This window comes from Hypanus sabinus, chromosome 7 (assembly GCF_030144855.1).
Source record: "Hypanus sabinus isolate sHypSab1 chromosome 7, sHypSab1.hap1, whole genome shotgun sequence".
Lineage (NCBI taxonomy): Eukaryota > Metazoa > Chordata > Chondrichthyes > Myliobatiformes > Dasyatidae > Hypanus > Hypanus sabinus.
The window spans coordinates 30,946,292-30,962,678 of NC_082712.1; the positions used below are offsets into that span (position 1 = coordinate 30,946,292).

The window sequence follows — 16,387 nt, forward strand, 5'->3', positions numbered from 1 at the left end:
TGGATCGACTATATAACACAACACAGCACATAATGATGATGATGATACAGGAGTTCTTTTGGGGAGAATTAGTGTTTTGGAGATGGTTAAGTAATGCCAAACAATTCAGCTGCCCTGTCTTCATTGGTATAAAGCTTCTTGAGGGTACTGAAGTTTCAATCATCCAAGTAAGCATCTCATATCCTTCCTTCACGACAACACACCCAGTGGTAAATTGGCTAATCCAATAAATTTTGGATAATGGTGGCTCTTAACATCTTGTTGTGGATTGGACTTTCTCTTGTTAGACATCTTCATGGCCTGTGGAGTAAATGATACATCACTGCTCGGCCTATCTAGGTTTACAAAATGTATGAATGGAGTGTTTCATTTGCCAAAGAGGTACAAATGGAGCTGAACATCCTACAATGATGGTGAATACCACCACTCCTACAATACAATGAAAGGATTGTCTTTGAGGAAAAAGCATAAGACACTTTTTAAAAGCAGAGAGGGCCTAAACAGCACTCCAGGGAACTCTGACTGATATCCCAGACATTTGAACAACCACACATCAGACCACACACTGATGTCCATTGATTTCAAAAGCAGAAAATGCTGGAGATACTCAGCTGGTTAGGCAACAACTATGGGAAGAGAAAGAGATTTAAAGTTTCAAGCTGATGACCCTCTGACAGCATGGTAGTAGAAATGAAACATTCATTTTAAGCTACAGAGAGTGTGGGAAGGATTGGATAGACAACAAAAAAAGGTGAGTTTAGAGCAGCTGCAGGTATGTTGTAGAAGTCATCCAGTCAAATAGGGAGCAGTAAAAGAGAGAAAATGAAGAAAAGCTGTGACAAGAGGGCATTTAGTGAGAATATACAAGAACATAAAGGTTGGGAAGTGCTGGGCTGTGGGATGAGCCTGGCAAATCAGGATGAGCTAATGGAGAGGTAAAAACTGAGTCACTGTGATAGAAAGATGAATTACAGAGGAAGTGGCTAGTTCTGATACTGACAGAAAAAGCAAGCTACATAAGATTATGGAATTCAATACTGAGTTTTGAACTTTGCTGTTCTTATTGCAAGTGTCCAGCCTCTGTACATTTTTTCTGATTCCATTTGATTTCAGTTTTATATTGGGTCATTAATGCCAAAGAGAGTCAACTGCTTGATTCAAGTTGAGAGCAACCTCTTTCACCTGACCTTTGGAATTCAGCTGTGACAAAGGCCTGAAGACAAGGAGTCCAGCAACTCCATATGCTTTCCATCATGTTAGAATTTTAACACATCAGACTGGACTTATCTAACTTTTTTATGAATTGGCCATTCACAAGCAGTTTTTCACAATGTTGTGCCCCTGCCAATGTTGGAACTGTTCAAGAACAGCTTGGCTAGAGGTGCAGCTAGTTTTGGAGTGGTCTGCAGGATACATCTGGTATGTTTTCCTTTCCAATACATAGCCTTTGCTATGTATTTGAGAGCACTTTGTCCAGTGCTCTCCGCCAATTTTTGATTTACTTTGAGCGTATGGATTTTAGGTGGAAGCTGAAATGGATCCATCGTTCCAACACTTCAACAAGAGCTTGGCTGAAATATTTGAAACTGTGTCACTTGCACACACAATTCATCCATTGAAATGGATGAATTCTTGGTGCTTCCCTCTGTTAACTTTTTAATTGTCCACCACAGTCCACAACTAGACTCTAAAGTTTCAATTCTATCTGTCCTTACTATACTTCCTTATGACACAGAAGTGGATGATTTTGACCCGTGACCCAGACAATGTTGCCTCACAGAGCAATTCTGTTCTTTCCCCACTCTCCCTCACTCCCAGTAATATTGCACCATTCACATCAACCACCCCCAGCAGTAAAAAATGCAGGCTACATATTGAGTGGCCCCACCCTCTTATCCAGGAAGTTTAAACAGTGTCAAGCATGAAGAACTGAGCAAACTAGGCTGCAGTTTGTATCCAAAAGGAACCAATGTCCCAGGGTTATTTCAATGCATGGAGAGGTCACTGAATAGCATGCCTCATATTTATAAGGAGCAAAAATATTGTGATAGAACACCCATTTATTCAACAATAAGCAAATTAGGTGGTCTTCTGTTTTTGAATAATTGAACAGACTTATAGCACTTGAGAATTTAAGTGACTGGAAGGACTGACAGCAGCATCAATGGAGGACAAATGAACAACAAAACAAATGTGGCAGAGAATAGACCAATTAGGTGTATAAGTTGATGAGAGGCATTGGTTGTGTGGATAGTCAGAGGCTTTTTCCCAGGGGGGAAATGGGGACACAGAGGACACAGGTTTAAGATGCTGGGGTTAGGTACAGAGGAGATGTCAGGGGTAAGTTTTTTTACTCAGAGAGTGGTGAGTGTGTGGAATGGGCTGCCAGCAACGGTTGTGGGGGCGGATGTGATAGGGTCTTTTAAGAGACTTTTGGATAGGTAAATGGAGCTTAGAAAAATAAGAGGGCTATAGGTAAGCCTCGTAATTTCTAAGGTAGGGACATGTTCGGCTCAACTTTGTGGGCCGAAGGGCCTGTATTGTGCTGTAGGTTTTCCATGTTTCTAAAATAACAAGGAGAAAATGATTAGCTTTATATGTCACAAATACATCGAAACCTGCAGTGAAATGTATTGCTTTACATCGAATCAAATCAGCAAGGATCTTTCCAATGATCTTTCAAGAATCGATAGATTCTGGCTTTGTACCAGATGACTGGAAAATTGCAAATATTACTCCACTATTTAAGAAGGGTGGGAAGCAGCAGAAAGGAAACTATAGACTTGTTAGCCTGACATCAGTGGTTGGAAAACTGTTGGAATCAATTGTTAGAGATGAGTTTATGGAGTACCTACAGGCATATCACAAAATAGGCCAAAGCTAGCATGGTTTCTTGAAAGGAAAATCCTGCCTGACAAACCTAATGCAATTTTTGGAGGAAATTACAAGCAGAATAGACAAAGAAGATACAGTAAATGTGGTGTACTTGGTTTTTCAAAAGGTCTTTGACAGGGTGCCACACATGAAGCTGTTTAGCAAGATAAGAACCCATGGAATTAATGAGAAGTTACTAGCATAGATGGAGCATTGGTTGATCGGCAGAAAACAGAGAGTGGGAATAAAGGGGCTCTATTCTGGCTGGCTGCCGGTTACCAGTGGAGTTCCACAGGGGTCGGTTTTGGGGCCACTCCTTTTTACAATGAATGTTAATGATTTGGACTATGGGATTAATAGATCTGACAGACGACAGACATACTTTATTGATCTGGAGGGAAATTGGGTTTCGTTACAGTCGCACCAACCAAGAATAGTGTAGAAATATAGCAATATAAAACCATTACTTAATATAATATAAACATATTATATAAATATAAATAATAATAGGTAAATTATGCCAAGTGGAAATAAGTCCAGGACCAGCCTATTGGCTCAGGGTGTCTGACACTCCAAGGAAGGAGTTGTAAAGTTTGATGGCCACAGGCAGGAATGACTTCCTACGATGCTCAGTGTTGCATTTGTGGCTAAATTTGCCAATGATACAAAGATAGGTAGTGGAGTGGGTAGTGTTGAGGAAACAGAGAGCCTACAGAGAGACTTAGATAGTTTAGGGCAATGGGCAAAGAAGTGACAAATGAAATACAATGTTGGAAAGTGTATGGTCGTGCACATTGGTGGAAGAAATAAACAGGGAAACTATTGTTTAGATGGGAGAGAATTCAAAATGCAGAGATGCAAAGGAACTTGGTTAACTTCCAGGTTAAGTTGGTGGTGAAGATGGCATTCATTTCTAGAGGTATAGACGATAAGAGCAGAGATTTGATGTTGAAGATCTAGAAGACAGTTGTGAGACCACACTTGGAGTATTGGGTGCAGTTTTGGGCTCCATATTTTAGAAAAGATGTACTGACTTTGGAGAAAGTTCAGAAAAGATTCCCAAGAATGATTCTAGGAATGAAAGAGTTACCATATGGCAGCTCTTGGGCTGTATTCCCTGGAGTTCAGGAGAATGAGGGGGGATCTCATAGAAACATTCTGAATGTTAAAAGACCTGAACAGATTAGATATGGCAAAGTTATTTCCCATGGTAGGATGTCTAGGACAAGAGGGCAAGACTTCAAGATAGAAAGGCATCCATTTAGAACAGAGATTAGGAGAAATTACTTTAGTCAGAGGGTGGTAAATCTGTGGAATTTGTTGCCATGAGCAGCTGTGGAGGCCAAGTCACTGGGTGCACTTAAGGCAGAGATAGATAGGTTCTTGATTAGCCAGGGCATCAAAGGGTATAGGGAGAAGGCAGGGGAGTGGGGATGACTGGAAGAATTAGATCAGCCTATGATGAATGATGGAGCAGACTCGATGGCCGAATGACCTACTTCTGCTTGTATATCTTATGGTCTGGTGCTGAGGCAACAATGCAATTGCAGTGGGACTTAAGACAAATTGGAAGAACGGGCAAAAAAAAAAGTAGCAGATGGAATATAGTGTTGGGAAATATCTGATGACGCATTTTGGTAAAAGGAACAATTGTGCAGACTATTATCTAAATAGGGAGTAGGTTCAAACTTCAGAGGTGCAAGACTCCCACCAAAGGGTAATTTACAGGTTGAGTCTGTGGTAAAGAAGGCGAATGCAATCTTGACAATTATTTCAAAGGGTATAGAAAATAAAAGCTAGGAGATTATGTGGAGCCTTTATAAAGACACTAGGCAGGCTGCACTTGGTGCATTGTCAATTGTTTTGGACCCCTTATCTCAGAAAGGATGTGTTGTCATTGGAGAGAGTCCTGAGGAGGTTCACAAGGATGATTCCAGGAATGAAGGGTTAATATACTTAAATCACTTGGCAGCTTTGGGCCTGTACTCACTGGAATTTAGAAGAATACGGGTGATTCTCATTGAACCCTACCGAATATTGAAAGGACTAGATAGGGTGGGATATGAAGAGGATATTTCCTATGGTCAGGGTGTCCAGAACTAGAGGGCACAGCCTCAAAATTGAGAAGTGACCTTTTAGAACAGAGATAAGGAGGAATTTTTTTAGCCAGAGAGTAGCAGATCTGTGGAATACAGAACTGTAGTGGAGGCCAAGTCCATGCGTGTATATATAAGGCGGAAGTTGATCATTTCCTGATCAGTCAGGGCATCAAAGGATATGGCAAAAAGGCAGATGTATGGGGTTGAGTGGGATCTGGGATCAGCCATGATGGAATGGCGGTTAAGACTCAATGGGCTGAATGGCCTAATTCTGTTCCTATGTCTTATGGCCTTATGTTATTCAATAGTGCATTTGTGACAACTTTACATCCTTCCATACAAGTGCAACTTAATTGGTACTTCCCCTTCATTTCAAGTTTATGATGACATTCCTCCATGAAGGAGATGAATGCTTCAAATATAAGTAATTTTGGACATCATCAAATATAATTTAACAGTAATAGGATACTCTGCTTTTTTTTTGGCTCACAGGGCTTGTTGTTCTAAACTACTATATATATATATTCTGGTAGATCATTGCAAAGCATCAGTTACCATTATCAAGATACTAATTACAAGACACTAATTAGATTTGCCTCAAAAACGTGCACTTGTTTATACAGTGCACTTTGCATAAAGTTCAGCAATTTGTGCGCTGAAGAATTTTCTTAGTCCTGCTCGCTTTGCCTTCAGTGTTGGTGTCAAAAGGCCACTTTGAACAGTTAGCATCTCAGGATAGAGATAAATATCCTTCACCTATTCAAATTGAATGAAATAAAGTCAAAATCAAAGTAAAGTTATTATCAAGTACTTATTATCGCGGTATACGATTTAAGATTCATTAATAAACACATTAGAAATAAATTGTCAAAATGACCCAAAGTAAATTTGATTTAAATTTGGCATTAATTCAGAGGTAATTTACTTACTTCCAAAATATTTCACCTCTTTCAAAAAGGTCTATCTATATTAGTTCTCTTCCCTGCCCTGCAATTCAACATTTTCTCACCAGGTGGTAATATTCTAACTTCAAGCTTCTGTTGACTGTCCCTTGTTTCCTATTCAGCTAACTGACCTTCGATGTCTTCCCTTCCATGCTAAGCACACTCCTATTTCCCACGCCACTTTCTCTGTCCATTTCCAATCCCACTCCCTTTCTATTTTAAATTCTTACCCTGACCGTTCTAATTCCCTCAGCTATTCCTATGCTAGTACTTTTGCTTAAGACCAGGCCAGTCTCCTCTGCTAGCTGGTAGGTTGATGGGTGACTGCAGACTATCCCTGGTGTAAACTAGTGGCAGGAGAACCAGTATTTAGAATGGATTAGAATGGATACGTGAAAGGGAATAGGTTATGATTAGAGGACACTCTAAAAGGCTGGGGTGGATTGTGATCCTACCGGGGATTAAAATCAAAATTTTCAAAGTCGCTAAAGTTTTGTAAGGTGCTATTTCAAGAAAACCAGAAGCATCCATTAATTTACTTAATGTAGAATAGATGAAGTAATGGGAAATAGCAGCTCATCACAATAATCTCAAACCCACAAAACAATAGTGTTTCAGTTTTACAGAAAATAGACAAACTGAAGTATGGAATGCATTGTTCAAACCATAAGGTGAAATATGGGATGTGATGTTCAAACCACTTGTTGAATTTCTTTAGTTCAGAGGTCTGGAGTAATAAATTATAATCAGGACCCATTTAGAAAATCTAGATGGTTTGTTTTTCTTAAAATTACCTGGTTTCTTCCTTTTCTTGGGTCATTGCTCTTTCAGATCATTGCCAGCTTTGCCTAGTATATTCTTAGTCACATCAACAAAATGTTTGCATTAACATGAAAAATGAGTTGATATGGATGAGTATGTAGGTGGCATGAATCAGAATCAGGTTCAATATCACTTACATATGTTGTGAAATTTGTTCTTTTGCAGCAGCAGTACATTACAATACATAATAAAAATGTAAATTATAATGTATATATATGTACACACACATATACATATTAAATGAAATTAGTGTAAAAAGAGAGCAAAACAAAGTGAGGTTGTGTACATGGATTCATTGCCCATTCAGAAATCTTTTAGTGGCGGGGAAGGAGCTGTTGCTGCAACATTAGTAGGTAAGAGAATGACGCAGTGATGGGACACAGTAAAAGATGAGGCTTTGGGCTATTGTAGAACAGAGACCCCCCCCCCCCCAGGGTAGAAGTACTTAAAATTCTACAACGTATGAGCAAAATTAGGCCATTTAGCTCTGCTCCATCATTAAATCATGGCTGATTATTTTTTAATACCATTTCTCCAATTAATCCCCTTACCAATCTCCGTGTTTAATACACCCATGACTTAGCCTCCGCAGCCCTCTATGGCAACAAATTCTACAGATTCACCATTCTCTGGCTGAGAAATTTACTCCTTACCTCAGTTTTAAAGGGACACCCCTTTATTCTAAGGCTCTGCTCAAAGATCCGAGACACCCCAACAAATGGAAATATCCTTTCGTAAACCCACTCTATCAAGGCCCTTCATTATCTGGTAGGTTTCAGTGAGACCCTCCCATCTTTATGATCATCAATGAAGAAAAGGTCCAAAGAAAGTTAGTTCCCTGAAAGTGGCCGCCACACAGCTAAACATGACGGTGAAGACAGCATACGGCATGCATGCCTTCAGAGGACAAGAGTTGGGATTTCATTGTTAAACCTGTACAAGACGTTGGTGAGGTAGAATTTGGAACATTGTGCGGAGTTCTAATCACAGTACTATGGTAAGGACATGATTACGCTAACAAGGGTGCAGAGGGGAATCACAAAAATATTGTTGGTATTGGAGGGCTGAAGTTACAGGGAGTTACAAGATGTTTTCCATGGAGCATAGGAGCTCAGGGGTAAGCTTTACAGTACCAGAAACCCGGGTTCAATTCCTGCCATGTCTGTAAGAAGTTTGTATGTCCTCCCCTCTGACAGCGTGGGTTTCCCCTGGGTGGTCTGGCTTCCACCCACAGTTCAAAGACATGCTGTTTGGTAGGTTAATTGGTCATTGCAAATTGCCCCGTGATTAGTCTAGAGTTATATTGAGGGTTGCTGCATGGTGCAGTTTGAAGGGCCATATTCTGCACTGTATCTCAATAAATAAATAAACATACAGTCATTCAGAAAATCATGAAGGACATAGATCAGATGGATGATTAATGTCTTTTTCCCAAGGACAGGGAACAACTATAGGGCGTAGGTTTAAAGTGAGAGGGGAAACATTTAAATTGGGCCAGAGTATTAAGTTTTTTCACAAGGAGAGTGCTGGGTACATGGAATGAACTGCCAGTAGAAATAGTAAAATTTGAAATGGGAACAATTAGAAAATTTGAAAGATATTTGGACAGGAGCATGCACTTGAAAGATTTAGAGGGTCATTAGCCATTCACAAACAAATGGAACTAGTTGAGATAGGTACCTCAGCATGAAAGAACTGGGCCAAAGGCCATGTTTTCCATGATTATGACTCCACTAGAAACTGTCTTCTTAAGTAATGAAAAGGGAAATTACAAAATTTGGAGGAAGAAGAAGGAAGGATAATTTTAAAGATATGGCACAGCCAGTAAAACAGTTGCATGCTTATTTGTTCAAATGTTTTCAGTCCAGCTTCCTTTCCAATCTTCAGCAAATTTTCTAAAATAGCATCCTTTAAAGTCTGGACAGAAAATAAAAGAGAAAATGAACACACAGGAAGAAAATGGTTAAGACAAATGGAGGAATGCAAGTAATATACAGTGGATTCTGGTTAATTGGTACCAGTATATTTTGGCCCAACTAAGCACCTGGCCCAACTAACCAATGTTTCATGGAAATTAGTTAAGAAGGTGTAAAAGCAACAAACTACTGTTTAACTGAAAACAAATTATATATTTAAATGAAATAAAGAACAAATTAGAACACTAACAATACTAGCACAGTATTACTACTATAAAACTGTGTATTGGTTCCTAAGAGCTATTGACAGAGGAATTCATACAGTTTGCACTGTCTTATTCTTTTGATTGACTGAAAATGGAAATAACCAGCAGAGGCACCTAGTGTAGATAATGGACTGTGTTACTAAAATGCTTTCAATGACTGCATCCCCCAAATCTTCATTTTCATTTTAACATTCAAGATGATTGTTGATACTTTCAAATCCTTCAGAGTTACTAACTTGCTAAAATAATGAAATCATTTCATTTTCACTCCCAGCCATTTCTTGTAATTCTGTGCCTGAATAGTTGTAGCTGCAGTGAGCAAAGCAGTTTTAAATTCTCTTACTTCTTATTTCTCATCAAAATCACTGCTCTTTGAACACAAACAGTAAAAGCATCTCCATATGAGGCCTGCCATACCTTGTTTTGTCAAATAAAGAAGCTGCTTTGTATCTACCGGTAATTTTCTCTGGCGATTTCATTCAGGTGACAACATTTGGTGCTAGAAGTGGGATACCTTCATGACCCAACGTGTGGCTAATGATCTTAACAGTCAGAGTGGGTGAGTATTTTCTAAAATAGCACTCACACTTGGATATGTTTGTGTTGGTGGTACACGGGAGCATGAGGTATCATGAACGCAGAGAGCTGAACTGGTAGGTATAAAAGTAGTGTGTGCGCATGCACGTGTGTAAGAGATGAAACTTTGCATGTTAATTTGGTGGGACAGAGCCACCAGTTGTGAAGGGTGGTTACCAATGGTTCAGGACGCCAGAATGTGACAGGACGTGTATACTCCTTCTGGGAGCTGCATTTTAAGCGTATACATTTTGCAAGTGTGATGCAAAGGAATACAGCAGGAATCATGAGTTCAGGTGCTCAAAAGTAGCTGATTGCGGAGTCGCAGTTTTAAGTTTGTGCTGTTTAACTGGTATCTGTATTTTATATTTTGCGTAGCGTGGGATTTAGTGATATCTCAGGGGGAGGTTTTACCCGGATATATCTGTCAGGATGGCATCTATTTAGGGAACAACAGGTCAAGAATTCTGATGATCCAAGCCAGCCCTTGACCTTGATTACGACTATGCATAAGCCCTTCATCCCCCCCCCACCACCCCCAGGGAAAAACAGAGCATTTTGTCAGAGTTGCCCTCACTTAAAGTCGCATATGAGAATTTGGAATTCTGGTGCAAGCTCAAGGAAACGGTTGAAATTCACCAGATGCACCCTAAAGATATACACGTGTTGGTAAAAGCAAAGTGCCCGAGGAATATGTGGGACAGTATGTCCCAGGGGGTACGGGATGGTACTTGGGCAACTACCGGGAGCACCAGTAATGAAGAAAGGTATCGCTTTTTTAAAGGGGAAGTGAGGCAGCGACTGGGGGGGATGCGAGAGTAACTGGGGAACGATAATGGCAGTAATTCAAAAAGCTGATAAGACAGCCATGGATTGTGCAAACGGTAAATATCGAGCGTATGAGGAGTATTCCGGGTTGGTTAATCCGGGGACAGATGACCAAGTCTTCCTGAAAGTGCTGAAGGAAGGCCTGAGCTCAGCCCACCAGGAAGTTTTAGATTTAGGCACAACAGTGGGGTCGACCTACTCTGCAATAGTTTCCTGGGCCAGTGAGATAGACCGAAGAAAGTGCAAGAGAAATTGTGAAGTGGCTTTAGTGGGTACAGCTGCTGTGATGTCCCAAAGAGTTAGTTCTGTTTGCCAGTGACTGAGCCACGAAGCAAGGAACTGCTAGAATAGATGGAGGAGGGAAGAGTTGAGATGCTACTGGTGTGGCCTATTGGGACATGGTTGGAGGCAGTGTCCAAAAAAAAGGGGAAAAAAAATAGGTGAATGTCACAGCAGACACACAATCTCTCACCCCTTAGGTGCCCCGTCTGACCAATCTGACTGTAGATCAGACCATAGAGCTAGTACAGATGGCTCCTAGGGCAAAAAAATATGTGGCGGCGGGCCCCACTGCCAGCACTGGTGACCTGTGGATGTACACAACAGCATTGTTATGAGGACAACAATGGAATACATTAGTGGACACAGGGGCATCTGTATCGATAACTGACCTACCCTTGTCAACAACCAGACAGGTTATTTATATTAGGGGTGTAGGAGGGAAATCAGTGAAAGCAGAAAGAAGTGAGTTGCAAATACTCGAAATTGGGGAAGTGCAGCTTCCAGTGTATTTCTGGGTATGTCCAAATATCAGGGTCACTATCCTTGGAATAGACATCCTAAGGGAAGCAGGGGCCATTATAGATTCAGGAAAGGGAGACATAATATGGACAAGTCAGGGGCAGTGAACAGGTACAACCAATAGAATACACAACCTGGCCAGCATAGTCACAGCTGCCCCGACCATTAGAGACTGGAACCAGCAGTTCCCAGTAGTGTGAGGTAGACTTAAGCAGGATTGTGGTCGAGTAAAGATAAACTCAGTTAAAATAGAGGAGGGTCTGTATGAACCCCATAAGCAGTACCCTAGAAAAAATGACGCACTGACCGCTGTTCAGGGTAAAGTGAAGGAGCTAAAACACCCGGGGATACTCGGAGAGTGCGGCAACTACTAACTCGGCTATATGGCCGGTAAAGAAGCCCAGTGGATCATATCCATTGGTAATAGGATATGACCATTCTGAGATTGCATCCCAAAGTGGCAAGCCCTGTAACGATCCTAAATGGCCTCTCTCCAGAACATAAAGTTTTCCCAGTCCCCCCAAAGGCAGATATAATGGCAAATAAGGCAGCAGAGGAACAAGGGGCAATTGAAATGGCAAGTGTGCAAGAAGAAATGATGGGAGCCAGTTTAATAAAGTATAGGAAGAAGTGGAGGCAGAAGCGAAGGAGAAATGGTGAAGGAGGGACCAGATGGGAGCTGGACGCATGGGGATAAAGGAGTCCTGGCACCAGCATGTATTAGGCAGTTACTGATGAAGTTATATCATGGGGTGATGCATCAGGGGAGGCAGAACATATTCTTGACCCCCCAACAGGACTGGTGGTGGCCAGGGATGGGTAGGGATGTTGGGAAATTTTGCCACTGTTGTATCATTTGTGCCCAGCATAACCCTAGTAAAGGGCAGAAAGCTACAGCTGGCAGATCAACCACAGCCAAGGGCACCCTGAAAAGATATCCAGATGGACTTCATGCAATCCCTACCCAAAAGCAGGGGGAAAGCCACTGTCAAATAATTATGGATCACTTCACTGGGTGGGTAGAGGCTTTCACAACAGGGGACTTCTCCGCCAGCACCATTGCATGGATCCTAGTTCAGGAAATCTTCTCAAGGTGGGGAACCCCACTTCAGGTGAGCTTGGATCAGGGAGCACATTTCACGGGGAAAGTGATGAAGGAAATGTGCCGACTGCTAGGGATTCAACAACAGTTCCACATACCTTACCACCCCCAGAGTTTAGGGATGGTAGAAAGGATGAACCGAACAATCAAGAATGCCTTAGCCAAAGCTATAGCTGAGATGGGAAAGACAAAGGTTGAAGTATTACCAGGAATCCTGATGAGATTGTGCGCAACCCTGAATCGCACATTGGGTCTCAGCCCCTACGGATTATTGATGGGGCAAGCAATGAGACTCCCTTATGGGGTAATTACAGGTTGTGGGGAGCCTGGGGCTTACAGGGATAGAAATACTTTTGTAACGGTAGCACATTGCTGATCAGAGAGAGCCAGAGGGAAAGAATCTAGACCTTCCACAGCCCGGTGACCAAGTCAAGGTGAGGGTGCTGCTGGAAAGGCCAGGGTTTCCCCCCAGATGGACAGGACCACAGACGGTACTCTTAACCAGCGATACTTGTGTCTGTGTGCAGACTCGGCGAGGCAGCCAGTGGAAACACTGCACTCGGGTTAAAGCATACAACTCACCCTCTTGTTGCTCCCACAGACAGAGTGGGGGATCGAGTGTACCCAGTAACCATGTAATTACAGAGAACCTAAGAGAGGAACACCAGCCGGCCATGCCAGACCTGACCACAGCTGATGAAAACATACCCGGGGGAATCACAAAGGCAGAAGACCCTGAGAGCGTGACGGAAAACCGCGAATAGCATGCTAAAGTGTGATGATGATAGTGCTTTGTAATGAAGGCTGGATGCTGAAAGTAGATGATTAGTTTAATAGAATAGAATAGAATAGAAAAGATATTGGAAAATAGATGGGGAGGGATTTTTAAATTAAAGCAGAGACAGCAAGTTCCACAACTTCAATGGCATTTCAGACTGCACACGGCATCTGAAGGCAGTCACCGTCAGTCTGAATGCAGAGCTGGACCCTCTCAGCGGTCGGGCCAGTGATCGACTGGACAGTTCGGAAGGGGGTCCCACCAGGAGAGGTCCTTGCAGACACTTCCATAGAGGCCATCCCAACTTCTTCCTTTACATCGATGAGCGGGCTTGTGGGTGCTCCTGGAAAGAAAGAGTTTTAGTGACCAGAGAATGAAGGGGTGAAGACAAGGAATGTGATTAAGCTGCAATCGACCTGCACAAGAAAGAAGCTGCATTTCTAAAGACTTGTTCAAATTTCTAGAACAACCTCTCTGCTTAACATTTGGTAGGTAGTGATTAAGGAATGCTAGGGTAAATATCGAGGCTGACTACAACAGACTGTTTTCTAAGCTACTGTTAGAGAAGACCTCAGTGACGCTGAAGACTTATACAGGCATTAAAGTGTCTCCCAAAGGCAAACTGAAAGTAAATGTGACATATTGTGGGAAAGCACAACAGTCAAGTGTTTTATGTATTGAAAAGTGGTGGGCCAGCATTTTTTAGACCTAAATGGTGGAGAAAAATCCAACTAGGCTGGCACCCAATTAAAGTTTCCAGTGTGACATCAACAGTCAACGGCAGCCCAAATAGTAGCACTAACCAGCGACTGTCACAGCTGCTTACTGCTAATGGGAAGGTGTTTGATAAGGCTATTGGTAAACTCAAAGGCAGGAAGGCCAGAATTGAACTGGATGAAGCAGCCACACCAAGATTCCATAAAGCGTGTCTTTGCACACTACATCCTAAAGTGGATGCTCAACTCCAGAGCTTGGGAGCATGTGGAATTCTCTCCAAGGCTGACACCTATTGTCCATGCAATCAAGAAAAGGAAGGCCTGAACCGTTGGCATATGTGGGGATTTCAAGGTGAGTATTAACCCAGTGCAGGGCACTGTGCTGTATACCTTGCCACAAATAGAAGACAGTTTTGCATACTTGGCAGGCAGGGAGTGTTTTTCAAAATTTTACTCATCACAAGCTATCTGCCAATGGAGATTGGGGACTCAAGCAGGAAGTTTCTCACAATCAACACTCACAAAGACTGTTCCAGACTGGTGGGTCACCTGTTGCTTATGACAAGAGAATGCTCCAAATATTGTGCCAGGAGAATGACTGCTCAACTTGGTATTCCCTATTTTCTCCTCATTGATCCAGGCTTTCTCATAAGTATGGCTAACATGGGGGAGCATCATTTTAAGGTAAATGGGGGGAGTATGGTAGGGGGAGGGAATGTCAGAGACAAGGTTTCAGTCCTCTTGCCAGAGAGTACTGAGTGTATGGAACAGTGCCAAGGCTGGTGGTAGAGACTGATACATTGGGGTCATTTAAGAGACTCTCAGAGAGGCACACAGATGATAAAAAAAATTAAGAGCTATGGAAGGGTAGAGGTAGGTTGATCTTAGAGTAAGTTAAAAGGTCGGCACAACATCATGGGCCAAATGGCCCGTATCGTGCTTTAATGATCCGTGTTCTGCATCTTTTCCAACCCTGGTAATTAAGTCACCAAAAACAATCAATTTGCCTATTACTCTAAGATCTGCAGCGATTCAGCAGAATTACAACACCACTACCTCACCTCTGCCATCACCCCAGCCTGGCCTTCTGTTCAGAGTTCGAGACTGTCTGGCCTGGGTCACAGACCGAGCAGCTGCAGCTGGAACGTGGGAGGTGGAAGGATGGTGTAAAGCATCAGGGAACTGGAAAAAATGAAGGATATGCTGCGAGAAATGTAGTCACTGAAGAATAAATTTAATCCCCCTCACACAACTTTCAATAACAATGAACAACTTATCATTTCCATGACTGCCGATCCTAATAGACTCTCTAGAATATACAACCAGAGCACTTCAAATGATCACACTGATTCAAATTCTTTCATGCAGTGGCTTGCAGACAAAAGTAACTGCAGTCATTTTCACAAACCCACCTACACAATACTGCACATGCATGGCACTTCTTCACCACAGATCCACCCAACTGCTCAGTTTCCAGTCACATTTTTTCCCTGCAAAAGGTATCAACATACATCACCTTTGGTTCACATATTAACACTCTTTGCCAGAGTCAGAAGGAGGTCGATCATGCTACGTGTGATCTCAATTGACATATTAGAACATAACTAGAGAAGTGTTTTAGTCTGAGATGAAGTCAGTCAAGTCCCTTCTAGGTGGTGAGATGCAAAAACACACAGATATTGAAGAAAGAATAGCAGGAAGAGTTATCCTGATGTTGGAATGGACGTACTTACTGTCAAGCTCAGCTTTTGAAACACAGCAGGTGATACTTGTAAAGATCAAAGTTTTGCTTTTTAGCTTCCAGCCAATAATCTTTGTTTAGCTTCTTGTTGTAAACAGGAGCCGGTATTCAGTTCTTAATGTAACCAACAAGATTCAGTTTGAAGTGTAAAGGACAACTTTGTAAACAAGCACTGTCTATAAGGAGACTTACTGGCCTACAGCAACTGGGCGTATTGATCAAGAGATGCAATGTAAGACACCAGGTTATTTAATTTGGCTCATTTCAAACCAGACATCACTAGCTAAGTTGTTTAGTTCAAAGGAGCTTACAGATCAGATTGATATTATCACTTAGCATATCAAATAGTTAATCTCTTAATAGCTGGTAAGTTTATGCACTCTAGACACAAACCAATGGAAACACGATCCCTTCATTTACCCTGTCTAGCCCCATGGAATTATTGTACTGTATGCTTCAATGAGATTCTCTCTCAGCCTATGGTCTCACTAAGTCTGTTTAATATACCTTATACAACAACTACCCTTATTCCCCTTACAACCTCATGACAGGGATCAAGCTGGCAAATCATTCTTGCACTGTCTCTAGTCCTGCCAATTCATATAACAGCTCGCATACACAACATTTCAGGTGTGATCTCACTAGGAATGTATATAATTACAATGATATTTTGTACCCCTTGTAATAAAACTCCAATGCAGTTCTTCCTCAGGTTACAATAGGGTTAACCTTAACCCTAACCCATTTCTGAGAACAGCTTGCAAACTCAAGCAGTTTGTATGTCAGAAGTGAACAGTTCATCTAATCTCCCAACCTCAGTGAGTGAAGCTGCCAAACACTTCCAGCTCTACAATGAAATATACAGTGAAATGTGTCATTTTATGTCAAATCAAATCAGCGAGCATTCTGTGCTGGGCAGCCCGC

At 41.9% G+C, this 16,387-nt stretch overlaps 1 long non-coding RNA gene across 1 annotated transcript; it reads right to left on the minus strand.

Annotated features, from left to right (window-relative positions):
- Positions 1-3,404: 3,404 nt before the first annotated feature.
- Positions 3,405-14,890, minus strand: LOC132396644 (uncharacterized). Its single transcript, XR_009513060.1, has 3 exons — positions 14,784-14,890; positions 13,191-13,349; positions 3,405-5,729 (listed from the first exon to the last, which is right to left on the minus strand). It is a non-coding gene; the product is annotated as an uncharacterized LOC132396644 (long non-coding RNA).
- Between the last annotated feature and the right edge of the window lie 1,497 nt (positions 14,891-16,387).